Source organism: Zonotrichia leucophrys, chromosome 24 (genome assembly GCF_028769735.1).
Source record: "Zonotrichia leucophrys gambelii isolate GWCS_2022_RI chromosome 24, RI_Zleu_2.0, whole genome shotgun sequence".
NCBI lineage: Eukaryota > Metazoa > Chordata > Aves > Passeriformes > Passerellidae > Zonotrichia > Zonotrichia leucophrys.
Window position 1 is genome coordinate 4,020,577 of NC_088193.1, and position 10,719 is coordinate 4,031,295.

Consider the following 10,719-nt stretch of genomic DNA (forward strand, 5'->3'; position numbering starts at 1 on the left):
GGAAAAAAGAAGAGGAAATTTGGTCTGAGGGGAGAATTTGCTGGGCAGAGGTGGGAGAGAATGAAGCTGCTTTTGGTTTATTTTAAAGACAAAATTTATTATTATTACTACTATTTTTATTATTATCATATAATATATAATATATAATATATAATATATAATATATAATAATATATAATATATAATAATACAATATAATATATAATATAATATAATATATCATATCATATATATATATATATATAATAACTATATTATATAATATATATATAATACAATACTATAATATATAATATACAATATATAATATATAACATATAATATATCATATAGTGTTATATATTGTATACTATTTATTTATTTATATTATTTATTTATATTATATTTTATTTTATATTATTTATATATTATTTTTTTCTAAAACAACGAAATACCCCCCATCTTTTCTTGAAGCAACCCATGGGAAAGATCCCTGGAGATGTTTTGTGGAATATCCAAGATTAAAAGCAATATATATATATATTATATTTATATATTATATATTATATATTATAAATATATAATATTTAATATATATATAAATTAATTATATATATATTAATAACATATTAATATTAATATAACTATAATATAACATATAATATATAACATATATAATATACTGTAATATATTGTATATTATTTATTTACATTATTTATATATATAATATATAATATATAATATATATATTATATATTATATATTATATATTATATATTATATATTATATATTATATATTATATATTATATATTATGTATTATGTATTATATATTATATTATTTATGGCTATTATTTTTATATTATTCATTTATATTATTTATTTCTAAAACAAAAAACCATCTTTTCTTGAAACAACCCATGGGAACGACGCCTGGAGAGGCTGTGTGGAATATCCAAGATAAAAGCACAGTGGCCGCTCTGCAAAATCATTTCTAGAGTAAAAATCTGTTTTTTCTCTGCTGGCTGAAGACCAAATCTACAAAGAATTTTTACAGAAAGGATTTTCTGGTGCTGGGCAGGGATCACCCCATAAACACATCCCTGGCCAGGGACAGGAGGGTTTGGGCTCTTGGTTTTCCTCCTTCCTCTCCCATTGTCACCTGGATAAAACCCCAGCACTGATGGCTGCACCAACAGATTTTGCTGCCAAAACTAAAAAAAAAACCCAACATATTCAGGAGGTTCTGTCCTTGGATCTCCCAACACAGCCCAGAGCCACAGGAAAGGGATTTCCCAGGATTTCAGAGCCAAGGGACAGAGCTGCAGCTGGAACTCTGGAAATAATCTGGCTCCTTGGTTGTATTTCTAGGAAAATTGTTTTAAATACCACAAATTATTCAGTCGCTGGGAAATGCGACTTCAGAGGGAGCTTTGGCTGCCCTGCTTGAAGAAAAATCAAATGAAGAACAAGAAGAAACAAAGCAATGCAAGCTGAAAAAAACTCAACAGCAGAAAAAAAGGAAATTTTGAGAGGAAAACATAAAAGCCAGATGGGATCCATCCATTTAAACACCAACATATGCTCCTGAGAGGGGAGCAAAGGAATTCTGTGTCCTGTCAGAAGAGATGAGTGCAGGAATTGCATTTTCAACATTTTCAGGAGGTTCTGACCTCAGGATCTCCCAAAACAGCAGGACCAAAGCACAGAGACACAGGAAAGAGATTTCCCAGGATTTCAGAGCCAAGGGACAGAGCTGCAGCTGGAACTCTGGAAATAATCTGGCTCCTTGGTTGTATTTCCAGGAAAATTGTTTTAAATACCACAAATCATTCAGTCACTGGGAAATGCGACTTCAGAGGGAACTTTGGCTGCCCTGCTTGAAGAAAAATCAAATGAAGAAACAAAGCAATGCAAGCTGGAAAAAACTCAGCAGCAAAAGAGAGGGAAAAAAAGGAAAATTTGAAAGAAAAACTTAAAAACTTAAAAAAGGAAAATTTGAGAGGAAAACTTAAAAGCCAGATGGGATCCATCCATTTAAACACCAACATATGTTCCTGAGAGGAGAGCAAAGGAATTCTGTCTCCTGTCAGAAGACATGAGTGGAGGAATTTCATTTTTGTTATTTAGCACAGAAAATTCATTTATTCATAGATGTTTTCCCACCATTCAAATTATGATAGTAATAGTAATAATAATAATAATAAAATGTATCTAGTAGTAAAAATCTCATCTAAGGTTGAATGTTCTGTGTGAGGCTGAATGAAAAAGCCAAACACAAACCTGACCTGGAAAACAAATTCTCTTCCTTCCCAGATATATAAGGATCTTGCCAGCTCAGTTATTCAGATTTTTGGATTATAATGTGTTTATTCTGCCCAGATTTGGAATTTAACTAAACCTCTCTGAGATTCCTGATCTGGGAGCCACCAGGATGTGGAGATGCCACGGTGAGCATCTTTAATTGTTCACAAATGGGAGGCAAAGCAGATTAAAGGGAATAAATGATGGCAACTGGGAGCTGCCAAACGAGTGTTTCATGTTCCCTCTGTGCAAGGGTGATGGGGAGGAACTCACATTTCCCATATCAGGAAATATAACAATTTTATCAGGAAATAAATTTATCAGGGGGGAAATAAATCAGGAAATATAACAAAAAACCGCTTAGAAAATCAATAACAGCAAAAATAAAAATTTTTAAAAGGGGAAAAAAGGAAAAAAAGTATAAAAAAAAGAAAAAAATTATAAAATAGTAATCGAAGGCAGCTGATTTATCTGGAGCAAACATCTCCAACCCAGCAAATGCTTCTGAAATAGTTTGTACCTGTAGGGTCAGTTTTGTTTTTAACAAGGAATTTCAACAGATGCTCCTTTGTGTTTCAAACATTTCTTTGTCACAGCTCTCTTCAAAGGCTGAGAGAGATTTTTGTTCACCCTGAGAGCTGCAGAGCTCTGCTGCCTGTGCCTCAATCACTCCAATATCTCCCTGATATGACAAAATGTTCTTTGCCATCTGTTCTACCCCATCCACGCCTGAGCAGACAGCTCAGATCAGAGGTTTGCAAAGAAATCAGAATATTGACATCATTTCCAGCAAGGGCAGAGCCAGTGAACGCCTAAAGGCAGATTGGGTGTTTCTAAATCTCAGAGATTTTCCAGAGTTGCAAAAGGAGGCTGGACAGAAAGGAACTTCCCTGTGTTACAGAAGGGAAATGGAGAGAAAGGAACTTTCCAGAATTACAGAAGGAAAATGGACAAAAAGGAATTTTTCAGGGTTGCAAAAGGAGGCTGGACAGAAAGGAACTTTCAAGAGTTACAAAAGGAAAATGGACAAAAAGGAAATTTCCAGTGTTACGAAAGGAAAATTGATAGGAAGGAACTTTTCAGAGTTACAGAAGGAAAATGAACAGAAAGCAAAATGAACAGAAAGGAAAATGAACAGAGTTACAAAAGGAAAATGAACAGAGTTACAAAAGGAAAATAGGCAGAAAGGAACCTTCCAGAGTTAGGAAAGGGGACAAAAGGGAACTTTCCAGAGTTACAGAAGGAAAATGGACAGAAATGAACTTTCCAGAGTTAGGAAAGGAATGTGGACAGAAAGGAAATTTCCAGATTTACAGAAGGAAAATTAATAAAAAGGAACTTTTCAGAGCTACAAAAGGAAAATGGAGTGAAAGGAACTTTCCAGTGTTACAGAAAGCAAATCGACAGAAAGGAACTTTCCAGAGTTACAAAAGAAAAGTGGACAAAAAGGAAATTTCTAGAGTTATGGAAGCAAAACAGACAAAAAGGAACTTTCTAGTTTTACAGAAGGAAAATGAACAGAAAGAAAATTTCCAGAGTTACAGAAGGAAAATGGACAGAAAGGAGATTTCCAGAGTTACAAAAGGAAAATGGACAAAAAGGAAATTTCTAGAGTTAGAAAAGGAAAAGGGACAGAAAGGAACTTTCCAGAGTTAGGAAAGGAATGTGGACAGAAAGGAAATTTCCAGATTTACAGAAGGAAAATTAATAAAAAGGAACTTTTCAGAGCTACAAAAGGAAAATGGAGTGAAAGGAACTTTCCAGTGTTTCAGAAAGAAAATGGACAAAAAAGAAATTTTCAGAGTTACAGAAGGAAAACAGACAAAAAGGAACTTTCCAGAGTTACAGAAAGCAAATGGACAGAAAGGAACTTTCCAGAGTTACAAAAGAAAAGTGGACAAAAAGGAAATTTCTAGAGTTATGGAAGCAAAACAGACAAAAAGGAACTTTCCAGAGTTACAGAAGGAAAATGGACAGAAATGAACTTTCCAGAGTTACAAAAGAAAAGTGGACAGAAAGGAGCTTTCCAGAGTTACAGGAGTGGATAAAAAAGGAACTTTCCAGAGTTACAAAAGGAAAATGGACAAAAAGGAACTTTCCAGAGTTACAAAAGGAAAATGGACAAAAAGGAAATTTCTAGAGTTAGAAAAGGAAAAGGGACAGAAAATAACTTTCCAGAGTTAGAAAAGGAAAAGGGACAGAAAGGAACTTTCCAGATTTACAGAAGGAAAATGGACAAGAAAGAACTTTTCAGAGTTACAGAAGGAAAATAGAAAGGAACTTTCCAGAGTAAAATGAAAAAAATCCACAGCAAACTCAAATACAAATAACAAGGGATGGTACAAAGGCACCTTCCCCCAGTCTCAGGATGGGTTTTTAAGCAGCAGCATCACAAATCAATTCTCACACTTGGTGCTGCATCATTTATTCCCTTTAATCTGCTTTGCCTCCCATTTGTGAGCAGGTTAAAGATGCTCACCGTGGCATCTTCACATCCTGGTGGCTCCCAGATCAGGAATCTCAGAGAGCTTTAGTTAAATTCCAAATCTGGGCAGAATAAACACATTATAATCCAAAAATCTGAATAACTGAGCTGGCAAGCTCCTTATATAGCTGGGAAGGAAGAGAATTTGTTTTCCAGGTCAGGTTTGTGTTTGGCTTTTTCATTCAGCCTCACACAGAACATTCAACCTTAGATGAGTTTTTTGCTACTAGATACATTCAATTATTACGGTTGTTGTTGTTATTATTGTTATACTATTATTATTACTATTATTATTATTATTATTATTATTGTTATTATTATTGTTATTGTTATTATGGTGGGAAAACAAATATGAACAAATGAATCTTCTGTGCTAAATAACAAACAGAAAATGCGATTCCTCCACTCATCTCTTACTTGTAAATCCCTCAGGTCAGCTCTGCAGCCTCAGCAGGAGCAGGCATTGCTCTCAGCCAGGTAAAAGCAATAATCCATTTTTAAGATAATTTATTTTTATATATTTAAATTTATTTTTATGTATTTAATTTATTTTTAAGATGCGCAGCAGATTTTGAACCCGCCAAGCAGGGCGGAGGGTTTATTTTTTTCCCGCTACAACTGCGCTCCAAGCACAGCAAGGGTTAATTAACTCCCTGCCTCATAAACTGCGAAATCTCTGCTGAGCACAAAACCCTTCCTTGCTCCAGCCTCAGCCAGACTGGGCAGGTCCGGTGTCCCTCTGCTTGCCCTGAGCTCCTCCACGGCTTCCCTTCACCTCCTTTTGTGCTCAACAACATTTCCCTGGCGCGGTTCCCTCCGGTCTGAACCAGCCCCAAAACCACCCCAGCGCTTTCCCCTTTCACCTCGGGGTCCCAGCAATTCCTGCAGCCTGGAGAAAAGGGGGAGCTGGCTCGGGGAAAAGGGGAAATGTGGGAGAGTTTTACAGCAGTTTCTGTGAGCCTGAGTTTGATAAGAGCATTCACGTTTATTCCTGAAAGAATTTCCTCCCAAGGTCATTGACACAGAAACCGAGAAAGAAAAAGATAAATAAGAAAATCCTGCAGCTCTCTATTCCATAAGCAGCTCTCTATTCCATATTTCATATGGAATATTCCATAATAGTCCATTCCTTGTCTCATGACCAATGATTGAAGTATAAACTGAAGAGTTTTGTGAGAATGTATAAAAAGCATGATTCTAGAATAAAAACAGGTTTGAAGCCTTCTGAAAACTGAATGTTGCTTTGTGTTGTCTCCATCTCAACCATGCCCATCTCAGCTACAACAGGGAAAAGGAGAATTTGAGGCCAAACTTTGTGCAATGAAGCTGTAAAATTCTGTGTAGGGTGAATTGTGCTGGCTGCTCTTTCTCTTGACCCTCAAAAATCAATTTATAACAAGAATTCATGCTGGAGTTGGTGGGATTTTAGGTCCTCCTCTCTAACACAGGGATTCTGAATGAGGCTGAGCTGTTTATCCTGAGTGAGGCCAACAGAATATTATACAGAATTATATATTACATATCATATATCATATATCATATATCATATATCATATATCATATATCATACATTATACATTATATATTATACATTATACATTATATATCGTATATTTATTATAGGTTGTAGATCATAGATTTTATTTATTTATTTATTTATTTTTATTAACACTACATCCTGCTTAAAAGAGACCCCACTGAGCTCTGACCCCACAATTCCAGCCCTGTCCTCTGACAGCTTCCCCCCAAAACTGGCTCCAATAATTTCTCCTGATTCCAGAGGAAAAACCCCTCGTCCTCACTCATGCCCTAAGTTGTGGAAAATACTAAAGGCAAGAAGAATTTCAGAAAGCTGGGAAAGCAGGGTTTATAAACAGAAAGAGCAGAGAAATTAGAATCAGCTTCAAATTCTGAAGGTAGAAAAAGTCACAATAGAGCAGCAAGCAAGGGCATGAAATAATGGATGGAGTTTCAGGCTTGGCTAAGATGGGTGGTTTTGTTTGAATTACCACAGGAATACTGAATGTAAGAGCTCAAATTATTAGTTCTTTGTTACAGTTTGCTAAACAACAACTGGAAGGACTAAAAGTCTGAAAGTCTAAAATGAAAGCCTAAAAACTCTTGCTGTCTTTGTTGATAATGAAGAAGTGTTTTCACCTGCTCGAGCTGGGTCCCTTCATGAACTTTTCCCAAAATATTCTTTTGCAATGAGTGAAAAACTGGCCCAGACCCACCATGGGGAACACGTCCCCAGGAACAGGAATTTTCTGGCAGCTCTGCACACCCCTAATCACCCAGCCCATCAAATTCCAGGCAGCAGCGAGTTTGCATTTGTGATAACAATTCCTACAACTCCACAACACAAAACTCTCCTTTCAGCTTGAAAATTCATTTCAAATCCAAAGGTGCAAAATATGAAAATAACACAGAAATCCCAGATATTCACCCCCAGCAGATTCTGTGGATGAACCCCAATCCCCAGAGCAGCAGTTTCCTGCTGGAAGCTGAGAGATGTTATCTTCAAAGCTCATTTAAATGCTCACATTTCTCAAATGCTGTTCTGGAACTGGAGCTCAGCTGGAATCACCTTCAGCTGGTTTGGTGCTGCTCAAAACCCTTGGGATGTTTGCCCAGGAATTTCAAGGAGGATGTCCAGGAGAACAATACAATATGTTGCACTTAAGGACAAACATGATTTTTTTCTAGAATACCCATAGAAAAAACCAGTCCAGAACTGTGCCTTTCATTTAACAACCTGCTCTAAAACACCATGGTGGTTTTTAACTAACACCCTTTTTAACTGGAAAATTAATTGGAAAATGAATTGGAAAATGAATTGCAGCAGGTGATGGCTTTTTTTGCAAAGATTTGGAAAACCGATTTCTTCCGTTTCATGAAAACTCCAAGCAAAATTCTAAAATGAATAAGAAAAATAATTGTGGTTTTGGGTTTTTTTGAGGGGGAGGAGGGGTTTTTTTGTTTTTTGTTTTGTTTTAGGTTTTTGTTATTGTTTTTTGTTTGGTTTTCGTTTTGTGTTTTTGTTTTGTTTTGTTTTTGGAGGGGGCTTTGGGGTTTTTTTTTGTTTGTTAGTTTTTTTGGGGGGGGGCTTTTTTGTTTTGTTTTTTTGGGGTTTTTTTTCTGAAAAAAAACAGAAGGAATTTGAAAAATTCCAGGTATCTCACACGAGGGAGTTTAGGAGCAAAACTGCTGAAGATTTAAAAGGCTGTGCCCAGTTGGGGTGCCCTGTCCTGCCCATCCCAGCCTGTGTCTCCCACCCCTCACCCTGACAGGCTCCTGTGCTTTGTTTCCCTAAACAAACACCCTTTGGAACAGATATATTTCAATATTTATCCTCCTAAACCCTCCAGGTTAACTGGGAATTTTATAAAAAGATATAAAAAAAGATATAAAAAGATATAAAAGCCTTCCCAGGGGGAAGGGGCAGCACACCAGAGCCAAAGAGCAGCAAAGAGATGATTTGCAATGAGCAAATTCACCTCTAATTCTGTTTAATTCCCTGCAAGAACATGGAGCTGCCTGCAAGGGCAAAATCAGAATTCTTGCCCTAGAAAGATTCCCCAGCCCTAAAGGAGAAGCTTTTCCTGATGCCAAGGGGAGTGGAATAAATATTAATTGAATTAAATATTCTTCAGGACAAGGAGTGTGTAGTGAGGTGCAAAATAGGCAGAAAATTATAAAAAAATATTTAAAAATTAACAGATTAACTGCCAAAGGAATGGGCAGCTGTGACATCTCTGCCCTGCCAGGCACCAAATCCAGGTGCTGGCACCACAGTGGGGTCAGTGCAGCTGAATTGGGCCTTTTATAGCACCAAGAAAAACAGATTTTACAGAAATAGCAGGGCCTTCAGCTCCTCACATCTCAGTTCATTGCTGAGCCTTTCCCTACAAATTTCACCCCAAAAACCCCATAACTGCCCTTTTATGCATTATGGTGGAACCCCACTGTTAGCTCAACAAACCAATCTCATTCCAGGCTCAGGGGGATAAAATAAAAAGTATTTTATCAGTCACCTGCTGCCAGCAGGCAAGAAACATCCTAATCTCCTTATCTTGACAATAAAAATATTGGAAGTGATTGCATTATTTATTTTTCCAAGCTCTGATTTCTTCAGCCGTTCCAACCCTGCATATTCTCCATGCTTCTCCAGCCACCAGTCTTGTAAAACTGGAAAAAAAAAAAAGAAAACTTTTACTTTTGGGGCTGTGAAATGACAGGAAAAACCACATTGTTGTGTGCAAGTCTTGCTTCTAAAGCAGAAATTCCTACCCTGGCCAGGCCTGAAGCCCTGAACCCAGAGCAGGGTTTCTGGTGGAGCAGTGAAACTTATCCAGGTGTAAATTCAAAATTTCAGTGATTTTCTGAGAGGTTTGCGAATCAGAGTGAGCACTTAAACAGCAACAGTGAAGTGTGAATCCTAAATAAAGTCTGAAATGCATTTGGCAGGGTCCTGGCACTGCAGGGATGGGAGAAAGAGGGACAGGGGGAGGATTCCAGAGGGGTGGGAGCAAATGCTTGTGGAACAGCTCAGCAGAAGTGATAACATAAATAAAAACCAGAATATTTTAAGGGATTTTCAGATCCAAAGCAGAGCTTTGCAGCTGAGTCTGAGCTGGGTTCTGCCCTGCCTGCAGGGAGGGCTGGCGGCAGCGCTGCTTCTGTGGCAGAATGAGGAGGAAAAGCACACACAGCGCTGTTTTTGAGGATGCCTGCAGCACTGGATCCTTGCAGCCTCCTTTTTGTTTTTTGTGAGAATTTCAGTGGGTGAGATGAGAAATGTGAGCACAACACTGACCAGGGCCCGGAGGTGCTTTGGTGTCACAGACACCTTTTCATGAAAAATCCTTTCCTTAGGATATTTCCTCATGAGAAGCTGGGAAGCCTCAGGAACAAAATGTAAACATTGATTATCTGCTGCTGTGGAATGCAACAGGTAAATCTGTGATTAATCTGATGTAGTTGTTTGTAATTAATGGCCAATCACAGCCCAGCTGGTCTGGACACAAGGCCCAAGCACAAACCTTTGTTATCATTCATTCCTTTATATTCTATTCTTAGCCAGCCTTCTGATGAAACCTCTTCTTCCATTCTTTTAGTATAGTTTTAATGTAATATATATCATAAAATGATAAATCAAGCCTTCTAAAACATGGAGTCAGATCCTCGTCTCTTCCCTCATCCAAGAACCCCTGTGAACACGGTCACAGTGCAGGGCACCAGAACACAGAAATCACATTAAAACCTTGCAGAAAGCAAACTGGAGACAGCAAAAGCTTTTGCAGATTCCCCTGGTCGCAAGGAGCACGAGAGCCAGGTCACTGCTTTAACCAAAAAACACTAAACACAAAACTGACAGTGCAGTGGCATCCTTGCAGATTATTCCAATTTCTAAATTTCAGCCATTTAGGTGCTTCTTTAGATATAATTTGATCATTTCCACCATTTTCACTAAATTCCTAAATTTCAGCCATTTAGGCACTTCCTTAGATATAATTGGATCATTTCCACCATTTTCATTGTCCCTAGCAGCCCAAATCTAACCAGTAAAACCATCTTTTCAGTGCTTCATATTTTTCCCCCACAAATAAAATCATCCTGAACGAGTGACTTAAGGGCAGAGTACACTTCAAATGTCATTTCCTATGGGATTGTAACAGGTGAGAACTGAAGCCCAGACAGGGATTTTATAGCAGGAAAATGGATCTGTGTGTGCCTGGTAGATAAAGGAGGTGCCTGTGACCTGAAAGGGCTAAAATTACCTTTTTTAATGAGTTACAATGCTGTCACACAAAGGCAGAGGTCGCTGGGTGTGCTGGCAGGGACACTGGTGACAGAGATCCACCTGCACGGAGCCTTTCATCCGAGCAGCTCCAGCACTGAGCCCCTGCCAGCTTTGGAGGCACAGTGATGTAATGCTGTAATCCTGGCT